Genomic DNA, 18,967 nt, shown 5'->3' with positions numbered 1-18,967 from the left:
TTTTGAGTTTTAAAATCCTATCCTTTTAGTGAGTAATGAAATGGATCAAGTTAGAGACCTGCACTGTCCAATATAATAACTTCTAGCCATGTTGAATACTTTAAATGTGGCTATTTCAAATTGAGATGTGCTGTAAGTATAAAATATACAACAATTTCAGAGACTTAGTATGTAAAAAAGAATGGGCTATATCTCATTAATAATTTTTATATTATCTGGCTGTTGAAATAACATTCTGGATATACTGGGTTAAATGAAAGGCATAAAATAAATTTCACCTGTCCCGATACTTTTCTTAATGTGGCTACTGGAAAAATTTAAATTATATATGTGGCTCGCATTCTATTCCTATCAGACAGTGCTGACATAGACAATAGTAAAATTTCCTTTCCCAGAGATGAGAAATGGATTTCCTGGACTAGAAGGAAGAAAAAGTTGGAAGAAATGTAATGAGAGGCTGGATGCTGGGGAATCCCTATAACTGAACTTACTGTCCTCTTTTCACTCTATTCTGGCACAAGCCATGGAGAGGGATGCATAAATGGCAGGATCTATCTATGGGATCTGAGAGCTGAAAGAGAGAGAACTTGTGTTCTTTTTCCTTGTTAAGCCCTGAAGAGGTGGCAAGACTCTTAAGAAAAAGCTGGGCCGTGTATCTAGTCCAGCCAAGACTTTAGAACAGCACTAATTCAATAGAACTTTCTGTGATGAAAGTTTTATTCTAAACTTGGCTATAGCCTCTAGCCCCTGGGGCTATTGAGCATTGAAATGTGGCTAGTGTAACTGAGGAACTGGAGTTTTAATATTATTTAATTCTAGTTCATTTCGATTTAAATAGCTGCATGTGGCTGATAGTTCTAATGGACAGGGAAACCTTACCTAGTACCATGGAGATTCTGGAAGCCCAACATAATGATTCCTAGACACCGAAAGGGTACAGAGCAGTGGAAGCCACCAGACCTAAAGGGGCCTTCCTGATAGACACAGATGGATGCAATTTGTGAGGCTGGCTGCTATTGAGGAATCATGCAGATTGGGACTCTCAGGGGAGTCACCATGGTAGAGGAGAAGGATCAAATGTTCTGTCCCCTGATATTATGTAAGCCTCCTCAATTTAATTGATGCAATCCCTGCCAAACTGACTATGATTAAATGTCTGCCACTCCTTGTGAAATCAGAGTTTGAAACAGATATTGGGTTGAGTTATGAAAAAATGAAATAATGTGTTTTGCAAACCTGAGGTTTTTTAGATTGGAACCTGTACCTACTATATAACCTTAATATTAATAATTCTAGTAAAATACATAGAAACCTATGTTTATTCTTTTAAAAGGCAGCCTTTTTTCCCCTCTGCTATTATAGGACCCAAGTTCTTTGGTTGACATGAAAGCTTAGAAAAGCTGCATGAGATAATCATCTTTCAACTAAAAACAGAGTATCCTTTTGTGAAATTGTTTCTGTTCCAGTTACCCATAAATGAATCTTTGAAGTTAGTCACAATGAACCTTTGCACCCTGAACCTGACATGGCAGTAATTCTGGGGCCTCAATTATGTGTTAATTTTTTTTTTTTTTTTTGTCCAGCTCCACAGCATCTAGGAAAGGCCATCCTGGATCTGGTTGGTGGAAAGAGAGAAGCATCCTTGACTGCTTTGAAATTCGGATAGACAGAAACCAGTCTACAGGTATCATCTATTGCTGATTCAGTAAGCCTTACTCCTGTTGGAGCACCACATTGAATAATTAGAATCCTCAGAAATCTTCGAGAATATATCATGGGCAATGATAACATTTAAAATGTGGATACTCAAAATATTAACAATAACACAGCACAGGCAATAATCAGTTAGAGTGGATGACAGCCATAAACCATTGGTCCAGCTATTCTATTGTGGACCAGCTAAATAGCAGTTCTGACTCCAGAGTACTCCTGTTATTCTGAACCATCCTCTCGTTCTCACCGTTCAAACTACTCAAGATAATTTCATAATGGTAAAGTCGCAGCCAACAAATGCTCTATGCCAAGGTAAATGCAGTTATCAGAGATGATTTGCACATTGCAAGTAAGTAGACCACTATTTGGATTTTTGCAACAAAGGTTTGAGTTAGAATTAGGATTCCTTTCTGAGAAAGTCTTTGCTAAATTCAATAAATTCATCTATAAAATCAATAGGGAATCTTGACCAAGGATTATTGGCATCTGCTTTTTTTTTTCTCCTGTGTTTTCAATAATTGGAAGACATTCCAGGTAATCAGATATAGCTGTTAGCCAGTGTTTTCCTCTGAATAATTCCTGGATGACTATATTTAGTATGAGCAAGATAATATAATTAACATATTCCAAAATAATAAGGCTGGACAGGAAAGGCAAAAAACAAACAAACAAAACCAGTAGGAATTCACAAACTTGGAGGACATTGAATATACCCACCACCCCAATGTGATGTTAAATCAAAAGCATTTTTAGCTCAAACAGTGCAAAAAACAGCAGCCAGCTGAAATCACGCAGAATCCCACTTACCAGGGCACGGGGTATAGGCCGAGGGAAAGTAGCCCTGTTACAGAAGCCTGTCCCAGATGAGTAGAGTTATAAAATAAACCCAGATTTCAGAGGCTAGGATTGACTCATGCAGTTTGGGCAATCTGCTGGGCAGGGTGAGGTGAAGAAAAATTCCAGGGCAAAGGCAATCACATAGAAATCAGCAGAGAGCTGCAATATTGTCCCAGATCACTCTCTTTTAAAAAATAAATAAATATTTTCACTGATTTCAGGGTGAAAGGGAGAGGGAAAGAGAGATAGAAACATCCATGATGAGAGAGAATCATTGATTGGCTGCCTCCTGCACACACCACACTGGCGATCGAGCCCACAACCCAGGCATATGCCCTGACCAAAATCAAACCATGACCTCCTGGTTCATAGGTCGACACTCAACCACTGAGCCACGCTGGCCGGGCACAGATCTCTCTTTTTACAAGTCACTGAATTAGTAACTGGGCTTAGAGAGAGTAGAACATAGCCAACTATGTGAAGAGGACTTCATGAAATCTACTAGATATTTCTTCATATTTTATTGTAACTTTCGGATGCTATGTTTAAATATCCTCAATAATGAATCACTGATATCTTTCTCCAAGGACAGAAAGTCAACTGTTGAGCAAGAGTTAAGATTTTGTGCCATGGTTCAGTCTTCTGAGGAAATCCTTATATCTTCAACATTAAAAACCATGATATTCTATCCCAGAAATTATGTTTAGACCATTTTAGATATTGAATATAGTGCTAAGCTATACTTGTTGAGAAGGAATTACTTAACATTATTAATGTCCCATTTCTCATTTCATCAACTTATGCAAGCACCTTTTCCCCGCTAATCAGTATACTTCATTGCAGAAAAGGAGAGTGTTGTGCTTGTGCATCTTTCTTTACACAACACATGCTAAAAAGATGTATATTTAGAGTTCATAACTTGATTATATTTTCAAAATTCACTCTTTCCTTGAACAACTGAATCAGAAACAGGAGGCCTGTTTGCTGACTGTTCAACTTCTTTTGTTCTTGTAAAAACACACTTCCTAGCTACTCACCAAGCTACCTTGTGCAGGCCTCCTCTCCAGAATACATCACAATTTACAAAACAATAATTACCAAAATCCTGCAATTGTCAGTGATAAATAGAGTAACCTGCTGAGTACTTCTTCATACATGTCATGCTGGGAAGCGAAACTGCTGCACTGCAGGCATGATACCAATTGTTCTTTAACCCTGTATGCTATGGTTATCTGCAACACCCAGGAATGTTATTTGATCAAACAATTTTGGCAATAGTTCATTCTGCTTTCTCTTATTAAAATCTTATTAATTTTCAGCTGATTTTGCAAGCTTTGAGGCAACAATGTTACCTGTACCTGTTTTTGCTACAAGGTGTACAACTTAAAATGATAGTATTATCATTTTGACTCTTTTGGTGATATTTTTAGTGAAAACCCCATTAATTTATTAACAATTATCTAATTAATGCTACTGAGTGAATCTACTAATCTCAAAGCACTGTGCTAAATATTGGGACTGCAGCACATCAAAAGAGACAAAATCCCTGCCCTTATGGAGCTCATATTCCTCATCAATTAGAAACTATTATTTGTTGTTTGCTTTGGAAAATCTCTATTGACTGTGTTTTGTTTAACAATAACACAAAAACTAACTGAGAAAAGTGCTATTAAAGACAATGCACTAGGGACTCACATTAATACATAGCCCACTTAATAAAATTCAATTCTCGGATATTTATTGCTGGACTTTCAATTTACACCTTTATTTCCTTGTGGCTGCCTGTGTAAAGTCACATATAGACTTGTCACAACTCACACAGATTTATAATTTACATTGGAGTCCTATTTACAATTTGTGCTTATTTATTTATTTATATTGTATTTATATTACTATTTTATCATGGGTTGGTTTTTCATTGAACCACTTTAGAAAAATTGACCCATTTTTTAAAATTATGACTACAGGGTAATGTTATTGTAACTATAAAAAATGCAAATTAACACATGCCAAAATTGAAATTACATTGTCTGATAGAGATGATCTGCAATTTGTTAAATGTTAGCCAAAAATAATCTGACCGATGCATCCTTGGAGTTCATATGCAACTTTATTTATTTATTTATTTGTGTTTTGTTTATTAATGTTTTTTCAAGATTTATACATGCCCTAGCTCATCTTAAAAGAAAACCATGCAAACATTTAACTCACCCCAAGAATAAACTTTTTTCTTGTTCTTAAGATCTTCTTAAAAATGACATAAGATATTGCATAATATTTAGTGGTTAGAACAGTATTATCATTGTGCTGAGAAAGAGAAGAATGAAGTGGAGGTAAAGAGTATCCTGATTTTTAAAAAGGGCTTTTAAAATAAAAGCACATGGTTTAAGATTTGCAAATATATTATGTCACATGCAACTTTTAAGAATGAACTGGTTATAAGAGTGTGATAGGATTGTAAGAAACACATATCCATCCTATTTACTAGTAATTTCCCTTTTTGACACCTTAAAATAATTTTTTAAAATATAAATAATAGCAGCTTATTTTCACTGCCCTCTACTCAGAAACATTTTAGCTCTCTTCCTAGATATTCTTAGAGGTAAATAATTAAAGGTTGGCTTTTATCTTTTATGTATTCTATGATTTTTAAAAAACATTTTTAATTTTAAAGTATATGTATAGGAGAATAAAGACTCAAAGAGAATAAACAAATAACCTCATGCCAGGGTGTTAAGATTATGTGACACCATTTTCTTTTTTGAATTCTCCTTTACTGTTTTAAGCTTTTTTAAAAAAAATAGAAATTATTAAAATTGCATAACTGTAGTCTTAGATTAACGGTATTGTATAAGTCATTTCACACTCTTTAAAATGTTATCTAAAAGCTTTCCACCTATATTTTTTGTTTATAAGTCATATCTAATTGTTAAAAACGAAAACTCTCCCCAGAATAAATCCATCCATTTCTAGCACTCTGATGTATTTTGATCCTGGATCTATTTTGCCCATAGACATACTTCAGTTTGGGGAGTAAAGGAAGACTTTTCTTTCACAAAACAGTCTATTCCTAGGAATCTTTTCTGTATTACATAGCATAAAAAGAAGGATGAAATTTATTTTTTAAAAAATATGCCTGTATTGATTTTAGAAAGAGAGGAAGGGAGAGGGATAGAGAAATTGATCCGGCTGACTCCTACATACTCTCTACTAGGGGATCGAGCCTCCAATCTGGGCATGTCCCCTGACCAGGAATCAAACTGGTGACCTCTTGGTTCATGGGTCCATGATCAACCACTGAGCCACACTGGCTGAGCAGGATGAGTCTTCATTGGTACTCTTTATATGTTTGAAATACTTTGCTCAGATTTAGGACCATGATTTTCATGGGCCTGCTGGCTATTTTCTCCATCGTCTTCTAATTTCAGACTCAGGTTTGACTCCCCTCTTATTTTCTTTCTTTTTTTTTTTTTTTTGTGTGTGTGTGTAACACAAATTTTTATTAATAAATTTTTATAAATGCAATCAAACAGACCTCTAAATACTCATTTTAAAGACCAGGCTATTGGAGATTAGTCTCTTAATATTTTTTAATAGACCATGCACACAATCATAGGCCTAAAACTATGAACCATGCCCCTCTTATTTTCATATTCTTTGTGGAAGATTCTGTCCTCTGCTTTGGTGTCAAGTCAGGTGGTTGATATAAGCAGCTATTTACCAAATGCCTAGTATTCTCAAGAAAGTTTTGAGTTAAAAATAACTCAAGGATTGTAAACTCATTTCAGAGAAAAATATATACAGATAATAAAAGTGTAAACTATAAAAAATGTAATAGCTTATCAAATATTCAAATAACAGTCTAAGACAAAATCAAAAGGTGAAATATTGTCATTTGCAACAACATGGATGGATCATGAGACTATCATGCTAAGTGAAATAAGTTAGAAAAGGACAAGAACTGTATGATTTCACTCAGACATGGGATACAGAACAGAAAGCAACAACCAAACAATCTCATAGATACAGACAACAAAATTATGGTTACCAGAGGGGAAGGAAAATGAAGAGGGAAAAGGTGGTCAAATATATGGTGATTGAAGGAGACTAGACTTGTTGGGGCTAGGGGGGCCGGTGAGCACACAGTGGTGTATACAGAAGTTGTATTATGAAGTTGTACACCTGGAATGTATATAATATTATCAACCAATGCTACTCTAATAATGTAATAGAAAAAGATATAGAAATAATGGCAAAAAAAAAACACCCCAAAATAAGAAAACAAACCACCCAGTAGGCTATGAGTAGTTAAGTTTTTCAGGAGTCAAAAGTTAAACATGAAATTTTCTATTGCATAGAGGTGGATGACGCTAATTTCCATGTTGCTCAAGGGTCAACTGTATATAAACCTCCAAGTCAAGGCAAGCAGACAAAATTCTCAGATGATTGGTAGAAATAGAATGATTAGGAAAGAGAAGCAGTTTCCTCTTGGATTTGTAGCTATAAGGCTAGGTATTCTGCTGCCAGTGACCTCTGCTAGCCAAGTCCTTCTGAGAAAGAAGCCAAAACTGAGGAAGTCAAGAAATGAAACAGGGTTGCTACATTTGCCTCATCTGTAAAATGGAATAAGGGAACATGATACTTTGCTCCCCGGAGGGAAAGGTTGGAGGCGTAAACTCCTTCCAGCTCTACTTCTGTGATTTTAAAAATTTCTGCCTTTAATAAATGGATATATGTATATGAAATAAAAAGAGGCTTTTTGAATTAGAATTTCTTGCTAGTTGTTTTCATTATAATCTAGTTTTTGCTATCTTTACAAGGTTTTTTTTCTTAGTTGGGACTATTTTTTTTATTATTTCTGTCTAACTTTAATTTTCTGATTGGTCAAAAATTGAAAGTATATAGTCGTAATTCCCATAGTCAACATGAAGGCAGAATAGTGTCTGTTAGGAACATGGAAGATATTCCTAAATGTAACAATTCCTAATTATTTTGCTTCTACCCAGCTCTAATGGGGAGAGTAACCATAATCAATTTTAGTCATTTTGTAAACTATCTATGATAAATTATAAACAAATAAAGCATTGATAGAACATATTACTCTTTATAGAGCATAACTATATAAAAGTCTAATTTGTAGAGTGTCCCCTCGGGGGTTCGACCAGGAGACCAGGAGTTTGGTTGCTCGCTATGACATGCGCTGACCACCAGGGGGTAACATGGAACGAAGGAAGGCCCCGGCTGGCAGCCAGAAGACCCAGATCGGCCCTGATTGCCGGCCAGATCTAGGGACCCTACCCGTGCATGAATTTCGTGCACCGGGCCTCTAGTTGTATATAACTTCCATGGACATCCAGCTCAAAGACTTCAATCTTTTTGAGTATAATTGATGAGGTTGTCTGAACCCTCTTGAGAGAGAGACATCCATGATTCACAATGATTTTTAAAGCATTCTGAAGGTTAAGAGTACAAAAACAACCACATACAAAAAATTAATGCAAAATGGATCCTCAACCTAAATGTCAATGGCTAAAACAGCAGAAAGGAGGAGTAAATCTTTATGATCTTGGTGTTGGCAATGGTCTTTAGATAAATAGATATATATTAAAAAAATATATAGGTAGATAGATAGATAGATAGATATAAAAAACCATTAGTGAAAGATAATAAAAGCACGAACAACAATAAAAATATAGATAAATTGTACTTTATCAAAATTTAAAGCTTTTGTACTTTAAAGACACTATCAAGAAAGTGATTCATAGCCAACAGATGGGACAAAATATTTGCAAATCACATAACTGATAACAGACTTCTAGCTACAATATATAAAGAACAATTACAATTCAACAATAGACAAATAATCCAATTTTTAAAATGGCAAGGGATTTAAAGAGACATTTCTTCAAAGAAGATATCTATACTAATAAAAGGGTAATATGCTAATTAGACCGAACATCCTTCAAGACAAAGCCATGGTGGCGGGGCCAAGGCAGAGGCAGTTAGGGGTGATCAGGCCAGTAGGGAGAGCAGTTAGGAGCATCAGGCTGGCCGGGGAGGGCAGTTAGGGGGATCAGGCTGGCAGGGGAGATCAGTTAAGGTGATCAGGCCAGCAGTTAGGCAAGTGATTAGGAGGCAGCAGTCCCAGATTGCGAGAGGGGCCGATCTCACAGGGATCAGGTGTAAACTGGCAGTCAGACATCCCTCGAGGGGTCCCAGATTGGAGAGGGTGCAGGCCGGGCTGAGGGACAACCCCCTCCCATGCACAAATTTTGTGCACTGGGCCTCTAGTATAAATAAATAAGTACATGAAAAGATGTTCATCATTTGCCATCAGGGAAATGGCAATCAAAACCATGGTGAGCCCAGTCAGCGTGACTCAGTGGTTGAGCGTCGACCTATGAACCAGGAGGTAATGGTACAATTCCTGGTCAGAGCACATGCCCAGGTTTTGGGCTAGATCCCCCAGTGTGGGGGTGTGTACAAGGCAGCCAGTCAATGACTCTCTCTTACCATTGATATTTCTATCTCTCTCTCCCTCTCCCTTCCTTTTTGAAATCAATAAAAATATATTGAGATACCACATCAACCAACTAAGATGGCTTAAAATCAAAGACTGGCAGTATGAAGTGCTATTAAGGATGTAGCAAAATTGAAGTTCTTCCACATTGCTTGTGGGCTTGTAAAAAGGAACAGCCATTTTGAAAAACACATCGGCAGTTCTTCAAAATGTTAAACATAGAGTTATCACATGACTCAGGAATTCCACTCCTACATATATACCAGTAGAAATGAAAACAATGTCCACACAAAAACTTATTCATAATAGCCAAGTGTAGAAACAATCCAAATTCTATCAGCTGATGAATAAACAAATTGTGTGGTACATACACACAATATTATTTAGTCATAAAAAGGAATGAAGTACTGATACATGCTATAACATGGATAAACCTTGAAAACATGCTAAGTGAAAGAGGTCAGTCACAAAAGACCACATAGTGTATGATTCCATTTATATGAAATGTCTGTAATCGGCAAATCCATAGAGATAGAAAGTAGCTTAGTGGTTGCCAGGAACTTAAGGAAGAGGAAAATGGGGAAGTGACTGCTAATGTGTATGGGCTTCTTTTTGAGCTGATGAAATGCTTTAAAATTATATAGTTGTGATGGTTACACAATTCTGTGTGTGTGTATCACTGAATTGTATGCTTTAAATTGGTTACATAAAGGGTGACACTTATTGTATATGATTTATACCTCAGAAAGCAGATATTAAGAAAAATAGAAACAGACTGTTGACCAAAGGCATTCATCAGTTATATTTTCCTGAAAACACATTGAATCAAAAGTCACAAGACAACTGAATATGCTGGAGAGTACAGCAAAATATAATATTCTAACACAGAAATTTAAGGTGTGAAAGTGCCCTACACTTAGAATTAGGAGATCTGGGTTCTAATTTTTCCTGGATCCCAACCCACGTTTGGAGGCAAAGATTATCAGTTACCTCATTATCAGACTACCCATTCTCCTTTTCTTCTCTAGCAATAAAAATCCCAGATTTTAGCTGAAACCATTTCCACTCAGCTGAAGACTTGCCAGCCTCCTTTGCAGCTAGATGTGGGTATGTGCCCAAGTTTGGCTAAGTCTTGTGTGTAACTTCCAGGAAGTTTCCTTAAAGGGAGGGAATGTACCTTTCATGTTCCCTCTGTCCTGTTGATGGAATATAGAGCTCCAGCATCTATCCTGGATTGTGAGGATGAGGGATGGTAAAGTGCCAAGCTGGAGGGAGCATGGGTCTCTTGTAGAACCACTACACTTACCCTGAGCTGCCTACCACCAAACTTCTTTTATATGAAATAGAAATAATCATGTAAGCCATGGTTATTTTGTTTTATTTCTGTCAGGTGTAATCCTAATACACTGGGTTTATGAAGAGTAAAGAATAAATGTCCCTTTAGATTGGTTTAGAGGAGAGTTTACTCTTTTTTTTTTTTTTTTAAATATATTTTATTGATTTTTTACAGAGAGGAAGGGAGAGAGATAGAGAGTTAGAAACATCGATGAGAGAGAAACACCGATCAGCTGCCTCCTGCACATCTCCCACTGGGGATGTGCCCGCAACACAGGTACATGCCCTTGACTGGAATCGAACCCGGGACTCCTCAGTCCGCAGGCCGACGCTCTATCCACTGAGCCAAACCGGTTTCGGCATTACTCTTTAAAAAAAAAGTTTAAGCCTTCTTTCTGGATGAAACAACTGTCTAAATTAACCTCAGATCATGCAAGGGCTCTTGATTTGGTCTTCCAAAAGTTTGCCAATAATGGCAAAAATACCTAGAACTGTACAGGTCTGCTTGTCATCACTGCACATGTCTCCTCTCCTGGCATTTTTATATCAGCTGAGATCAGCCAGAAAATTCCAAACACTGTGGTTTCAAATTTGATTAGTTTGTAGAGAGAGGGAAGGATCTTACCCTTTTGAAACAGGTTTCCAGGGGTATTCTAATTTCTTCTTCAGTCTACTCCAGTTTTCTAACCTAGACTAAAACTGGTGGGTGACAAAGTTTAAAAATCATGCATTCTACTAGAGCCTTCCATGCTTTATGGTTTGTGTTTGTTCAAAATCTTACTTAATAATTATTTTGAATTATTCAATTCAAAAACCCTATTTTTAAAATCACCTGCATTCCGTCATTCTTAGGTAGGCTTTTCAAACTACTCCAAAGGAGAAACCCAGAGGCTCTAGTCACTAATTGCTGTGATATGGCGACTGTTTAACCAGACTGCTTTCACAATTTCCCAGATTACTAAAGGATGTCATACACCATCTAATCCTGGGCAGATACCCCTAAAATTTCAACTATTAGAGATAATATCCAGGTGATTAAAAAGATTTATCAAGCCCTAACTGGTTTGGCTCAATGATAGAGTGTCGGCCTGTGGACTGAAGGGTCCCGGGTTCGATTCCAGTCAAGGGCATGTACCTTGTTTGCAGGCACATCCCCAATAGGGGTGTGCAGGAGGCAGCTGATCGATGTTTCTCTCTCATCAATGTTTCTAACTCTCTATCCTTCTCCCTTCCTCTCTGTAAAAAATCAATAAAATATATTTTTTTAAAGAGATTTATCAAAATTTGTTGGAGGCCCAGAAAATTTTAAAGCAACATTCATGCAAATTCTGCCATATAAAAAATATTAAATACTAAAGAATCCTGACAAATAACTGTTTTTTCACTTTCTAAAGTTTTAAAATCTACTGCCTTTTTAGTAAGAACTGTAAATGTTTTTTGTGTTTTTCATTCATACATGAAGGGCTAAAACTCACTTTAAACACAGGGACAGATACATGTGCAATAAAGTGGTTTCATTGGGGGAAAGTCAGGATTTCATATTACAGTAATCATAATATAGCCAGAAGGTTTTAACTCCAAGAAATGAAAATAGACACTTACAATTTTTAAAAATTATGTCAAGGTTAACAGAGATTTTGTTTCAGGAAGTTATATCAAAATAGATTCTGAACTAGCCTACTTTTATTTTGTTTTGTTTTTATTTCTATCATACTTGATTTTTTCTCTATTAAGATTACACTTACTGATATTTCTTATTTCCACAGCTTACCGGTATGGATGATGCATTGAGACATCTGGGTTTTAACCAGTGAGATTGATGAGTTTATTGCACTTAAGGATCCCTTTTTGATAAGGACACAACCACTTTTGTCTCCTTAATCTTTCTATAGCCCTTCTGTGCAGATTCCAAAACCTTTTAGGAGTATCTTTAAAGAAATATCCTTTTTCTTTCTATTAGATGCTTGCAAACAGTTTTCTAGAACATAACTGGCCTCCTGTATTTAGGTCGGCACATCAATCCATAAAAAAAAAAAAAGAAAAGAAAAATTGGCCCTGGCCAGGGAGCTTAGTTAGTTAAAGCATTGTCCTGATATACCAAGGTTGTGGGTTTTATACCCGGTCAGGGGACATACAAGAATCAACCAATGAATGCATAAATAAGTGGAACAACAAATCAATGTCTCTCTCTCTCTCTCTCTCTCTCTCTCTCTCTATTTCTCTCTCTCTCAAAATTCAATTTAAAAAAAAAAAGAAAAAGAAAAATTGGGGGAGTTCAGTGAGAAATGAATATGCCATATCACAAATGTATTTTTATTGAATCTAGGTAGAAATATCCCCAAAATTAGACAACTAATAAATTGTTGCTTGGAATTCCTAAATAGCTTAATACTTTTACACAGAGCATAATAAACAGTTCATACTCCTACACAACCCACATATAAATTGTCTGAGAACCTCAGGATCTCTGCTAATATGACTGGGATTTTCTATGTCCCTTTTGTACTAGTAGAACACTACACATAGGTCAACAGAGAGATGGGTCCAAGGCAAAACAGTTTCTAAACTTTATATTTCCAATCTTTGAAACAAGAAAGATCCCCAGCTTCATCAACAGTAATGTTTAGGGTTTGAAGATGGAAGGCAGTATTTTACTAAAAGCTTTCCTTACATTTTGAAAAGTAAAGAGAGCATGATCACAGAAAGACAATGTTTAGAACTGAAAAGGATCTTAGAGAATATTTAACCCAAACCCCCTATTTAAGAATAAAGAAAAAGGAGACCCCCCAAAAATGGGCTGTGTCTGCTTCAGGTCAAAACAGGTAGAAAGCAAGAGGTCACATGGAGTAGTGCAAAGAGCATAGCCTTTTTGGTTGACAGCATGAATTTGAATCCAGCTCTTCTAGTAACTGAGAACTATTTGAATGGGTTCCTCTTATATAAAGTGGCACTAATGAGACCTGTTTTCTAGAATTGTTGTGGAGAGGAAATGATATAACTTGTGTAAAATGCCTAGAACAGTTCCTGCTACTCAATAAGTGCTTGGCAAATGTTATTGTCAGTGCAGGAACTCAAACTGGGGTCATCTGACTCCTCTTGTACACTGCCCTGCACTGTTAATATAGTTGGCCAAGAGGATTCAAATGTTGGCTTAAAATATGAGACTCCAAATGAAATAAATTGTGCATAACCTCAAATAATTAAAAAAATATATTTACTAATCATTAACACAAGCAATACCCAGTTCTTTTTAGGTGAAGTGAATTGCTGCACTTTTCTCAGTGGTTTTTAGCTGTTTTCAGATACACACAGCTCAGTACAAAGAGATGACACAAGGGACTTTTTATCTGCAATGCAGAGAGCAATAGGGAGATAATTTACATCGGAACTTACCGTTAGCTCCATATGGCATGTATTCATCATTTAGTGAGTTCAGCGCCCTATCTTTAGAGCTTCAGTGATCAGGGTAGAAATGGCCCACTTATTTATGCTTGGCTGGACTGGAAATACAGGGAGAGGAAAGAGGTGAAGGGAAATGCCACTCCCTGCAAGAGTTGGCTCTGGAGTTAGGAGTTCAGGATTAACGCTGACTTGTCGAGGAATAGCAGCCTCTGTCCTAAAGAGCAGGCAAACTGCAGATGACAGGCGGTGCATTATTTGTGGGCTGCAATCATGCATGTTATTCCTGTCTGTCCCACAAAGGACTCGACTGCGGTTAAACGTAGGACTGCTTTCTTTTTGTTCAGCACAAAGCCTCATTCACACTGGGCAAGTGGGCATTCGCAGCAACATGTGATCACTTGGTTTGTATCAGCAATAGGAGAAGTTGTCTCAAAAGTCAAATTAGGAATTAACCCCTTCCTGGAGTCCTTCTTCAGAGCAGGGGAGTGAAGAGAAAAGTACTGTATTCTCCTGTCCTGTTGAGAGTACAGTAACAAAGGGTTTCCCTCTCTAATTGGAAAGGCAAAGAACCAGTCCCTTTATACAGAAGGAATATTGATTTTCCTTCAATTTGTTTGCTTCAGAAGATGTATGAATTTTTCAGGCTGGAAGAATTTGGTCTTTTCTCCTTTAGTCATCATGATGATCTCAGTGATGGGAAAGAGGGAATTCTGAAACCAATCTCCCTGCCTCCCATCCTAGTAGTAAGCTTATATTTAGCTCTAGATTTCAAACACAGAAGTGAAATGTACAGCCATTTATAACTTCTGGAATATTAAGAAAGATTATGGACTGTTATGTGTCCCCACCCCCAAATCCATATGTTGAAGTTCTAAGCTCCCAGTACCTCAGAATGTGACCTTATTGGAATTAAGGTAATTGCAGAGGTAGTGAAGATGAGGTCATTAGGGTGGGCCCTAATCCAATATCACTGCTATCCTTATGAAAAGGGGGAAATTTGGACACAGTTACCCATTCAGGGAGAACACCAAGTGAAGAGGAAGGCCCAGACTGGGGTGATGCATCTGCAAGTCAAGGGACACCAAAGATCCAAGATTGCTAGCAACCTACCAGAAACCAGGTGAGAGGCAAGGAACCAATTCTTCCTTGCAGCCTTCAGAAGGAACCAATGCTGGCTATACCACAGTCTTGAACATCTAGCCTCCAGAACTGTGAGACGATAAATTTCCATTGTTTAAGCCACTTAGTTTGTGTCACTTTGTTATGGCAGTCCTAATAAAACTAATATGAAATTGGCTTCTTTCTTTTCTTCCCTTCCCTTCCCTTCCCTTCCCTTCCCTTCCCTTCCCTTCCCTTCCCTTCCCTTCCTTTCCCTTCCCTTCCCACCCCTTCCCTTCCCACCCCTTCCCTTCCCTTCCCTTCCCTTCCCTTCCCTTCCCTTCCCTTCCCTTCCCTTCCCTTCCTTACTTTCTTTTCCTATGGACTTCATGAAAAAAAAAAAAGGGCTGGTGATAGAAACATAATTTTTCTTTTAAGCCATTAATAGACTTAATGCTTTCTGTAGCATTAAGAAATACAAATATTTGTTAAAAGGCACATCCATAACTAATTTTGACTAAAATTTGGTAATAGTGAGCAAAAGGGGCTGCCGCAAGGGACACATGTGCCAATCAATGCCTTTTCCATGTGCTCAAAATCAAATCAATGGCTCCTAAAACTCATTGGCTCATTTTAGGCCCTCAGAGAACTCCAGTCTTTCCCTTGTATCTTCCACTGTGGGTTTTTCCTTCCTTGATTAAAGAACCCCTTTTTCAATTTACTAAAAAACTGTCCTTTATCCAGACCTAGCAACAAGCCTCCAAAATGGAGCAGAAGCTATGTTCTACTGTCTTTATTTCCTTCCTAAGGAGTAATTTTGCCTGCCAGCCTGCCTGTCCCCCACCTCCAGAGAGGAGTCTAACCCAGGTTGTCCTTGCTCTTTCCTACCAATTCCCAATGAAAGGAAGAGTTTCCAGGACCATCAGTTGGCTATTGTGCTCTTCTGAGTATTTCTTATCCATGATACAGCATCAAGGCCACTGAGTCTTATATCTGAACACCTATGCACACCCACATACCCTCACAGAGTAGTTTTTTGTTTCATAAGATGACACTACTAGATAATAAGTTCCAACATATGTGCACTTGTGCCTGATAAGGCCATTTTGAGGGCATGGGATCTTCTTGAATAAAGTGTGCCTGATACCTGTTCTTAAACTAAAGACTATGAAGAACTGCTTGGTGTTCTTAGAGCTGCTTAGTGCTCTTAAAGCTGCTGCATCCTCATCCCCATGATGGGCCTGATACTTCTGCTCATACAATGGCAAACGCTGGACCTCCAACTGCCTCGGGCTATTGCTTGAAGTAGTTTCCCAGCCATCTGTCATGTTACCACATTCATTGAAGCTGTTCTAGGCAAGTGGATGTCTGTCATTTTTGCCTGCCCAACGTTCATTCCTCCTTCTTCTTGAGTTTTCCTATTATCTGTCCTTAAGGTCTAGGTTCTGACTTTATTTACCCACCTGTAGACCTCTACCATTAGTGAGAGGAAGTGCACATGAACCAAACAAAGCCAATGAAACTTAATTAGGGGCCTTATACTGAAATTGCTAGGAAAGAGGTGCTGTCTCTATTTGACTTAGAGTTGAAAGAATGTTGAAAGTTAAAAGCCTGGAATTTCTAGGGGGTCACCAAATAATGGGACTCTCCAAGAATGAAGCCAAGATGAGAGACAGATCAAGGGGAAAGGGTGGGTGGGAATGTTATCTTGACATCATCTGTATCCTTGGGGCCAGCCAAGCCTGAATTTTTCTTATGTAAGCCAATAAATTTTTTTGCTTAGGCCGTTTTGAGATAGGTTTTCTTGCATTTGCAACTGAAGGCATTCTAATACATCCATTGTTTCCCTTGGCCTTTCCTTTGTCTTCTACTTTCTTGTTCTTGTGCATTATATTTAGCCCCATCATTCCTGTGTTGGGATGAGCTTCACTTCAGTGTTAATAGGGTGTTTAGTGAATATGCTGTTGCTAATTTTGTTTTTCCACCTGGAGAATTTATAGTTAGTTGATGATGAAATTGTTCCCCCCAATCCAGCAATCCTTTGTTCTAGAGCAGCGGTTCTCAACCTGTGGGTCGCGAACCTTTGGGGGTCGAACGACCCTTTCACAGGGGTCGCCTAAGACCATCAGAAAACACATATATAATTACATATTGTTTTTGTGATTAATCACTATGCTTTAATTATGTTCAATTTGTAACAATGAAAATATATCCTGCATATCAGCTATGTACATTACATCATAACAGTAGCAAAATTACAGTTATGAAGTAGCAACGAAAATAATTTTATGGTTGGGGGTCACCACAACATGAGGAACTGTATTAAGGGTCAAGGCATTAGGAAGGTTGAGAACCACTGTTCTAGAGGCATAGCTACCTAGAAGGTCAGAAAACATCATAGCTCACATTAGGCCTATGACCTAGTTAGAGCTTAAAACTGTGCTGGTACCATCTCTCTGTCAGATTTCTAAGCATCAGGATGATCTTGACTTATTTCTAGACATTGTCAATCAGTATATCACATGCTATCTGCAAAACAGAATCCAATGACATCCTCATTCTAGGCTGAGTATAGAATTTTCTTGGTGCAAGCTTGTATGTGGCTTTGGTTTTGAAGCTGTTATAAAAATAACTGTTTACAGATGGTTTCAATGAATAACAAAAATATCCTAAATAAAGTAGAAAATAAGGCTATTAATCCAAATGTACTGGAAAAGCTGTTTCTTAGTAATTTCCAAGCAAGAATAAAAAGGAAAATGACAATCGACACTTATGCAGTATCTATCCCAGCCGACAGTGAGGGACACACAGCCCCCTTATTCAGCACTTTGTAGGGTACATCCTACTGAGGAATCAAAATATCTTAGAATTGGAGAGGCCACACTGTCATGGAGTTAGATTTCACTTAGAATGCACGTATGTATTCCACATCTTTCTTAAATCCAGGCTCCTTCTGAATGTCAAAATATCTCCATGGTTGGGTGTTTTTACCCATCAGAGGAGAACTCTTACTTACATGTAGCCTCTTGTGCTCAGCCACAACCTCTCTCCCTGTAACTTTAGAATATCAGGATTTTATTTAAGGAACTTAGAGAGCATTCAATTGGCACAACAACTTCATTGTATGCCCAGTGATCTGCCTTCTGGAACAGAGTATCTAATCATCTCCTCTGTACTGGCCCTTTCAATATTTTATGACAGCATCTGTATTCTTCCCATCACATTTTTCCCCTCTGGGATAAATATGCCCAAGTACTCCACCCCTTCCTGATCCTGGTCAAAGTTCTCTGAGATGCTACTTTAGTTTCTACCTTTCAATTCCCCCTATGATATGATAGACTCTTCCCAACATCCTGCTACTATTCATTCAGAGGTTAGGTATTTCCTTCCAGGTACATAACTAATGGACAAAAAAATACCATTTTTCAGTATTTTATATCATTCTAACTATTTTACATATTTTATATCATTCTGTTTTATGTATTTATGTAGAACTACTATTATATGTAGTTCTCAATACTAGTTCTACCCTGTTAAACACAATAGGGTTGCTTATAAATGGTCTGTCAACATTTCTACAATTACATTCGTCCAACTTCAGATCAACACTGTCAATAGCATAGATTTGTGCTGTTGGAAGACACCTTAGCAGTTACTTAGATCACTGGCTCATTTCAGTTATGCTATCATACAAGTTTTCAGGTTTTTAATGTATTTTCATATACATTATCTTACTTGATATTCACTACCATTCTGGAAAGAAAGCTGGGTAATGTATTTTCTCCCTACTTTGCATATGAGGCACTACTAGGTCCGGTTATAACTAGTTAATGGTAGAGGTAGGACTCAGTCCCAAAACTCTTGTCTTTCAGACTACTGTTTTGTTTTCTCTAGAGTGGCAGTTCTCAACCTGTGGGTCGCGAACCTTTGGGGGTCGAACGACCCTTTCACAGGGGTCGCCTAAGACCATCGGAAAACACATATATAATTACATATTGTTTTTGTGATGAATCACTATGCTTTAATTATGTTCAATGTGTAACAATGAAAATACATCCTGCA

Source organism: Myotis yumanensis, unplaced genomic scaffold (genome assembly GCF_028538775.1).
Source record: "Myotis yumanensis isolate MYYU_CA2020_CCGP unplaced genomic scaffold, mMyoYum1.0.hap1 SCAF_11, whole genome shotgun sequence".
Lineage (NCBI taxonomy): Eukaryota > Metazoa > Chordata > Mammalia > Chiroptera > Vespertilionidae > Myotis > Myotis yumanensis.
Note: the sequence above shows the minus strand (reverse complement) of the source record.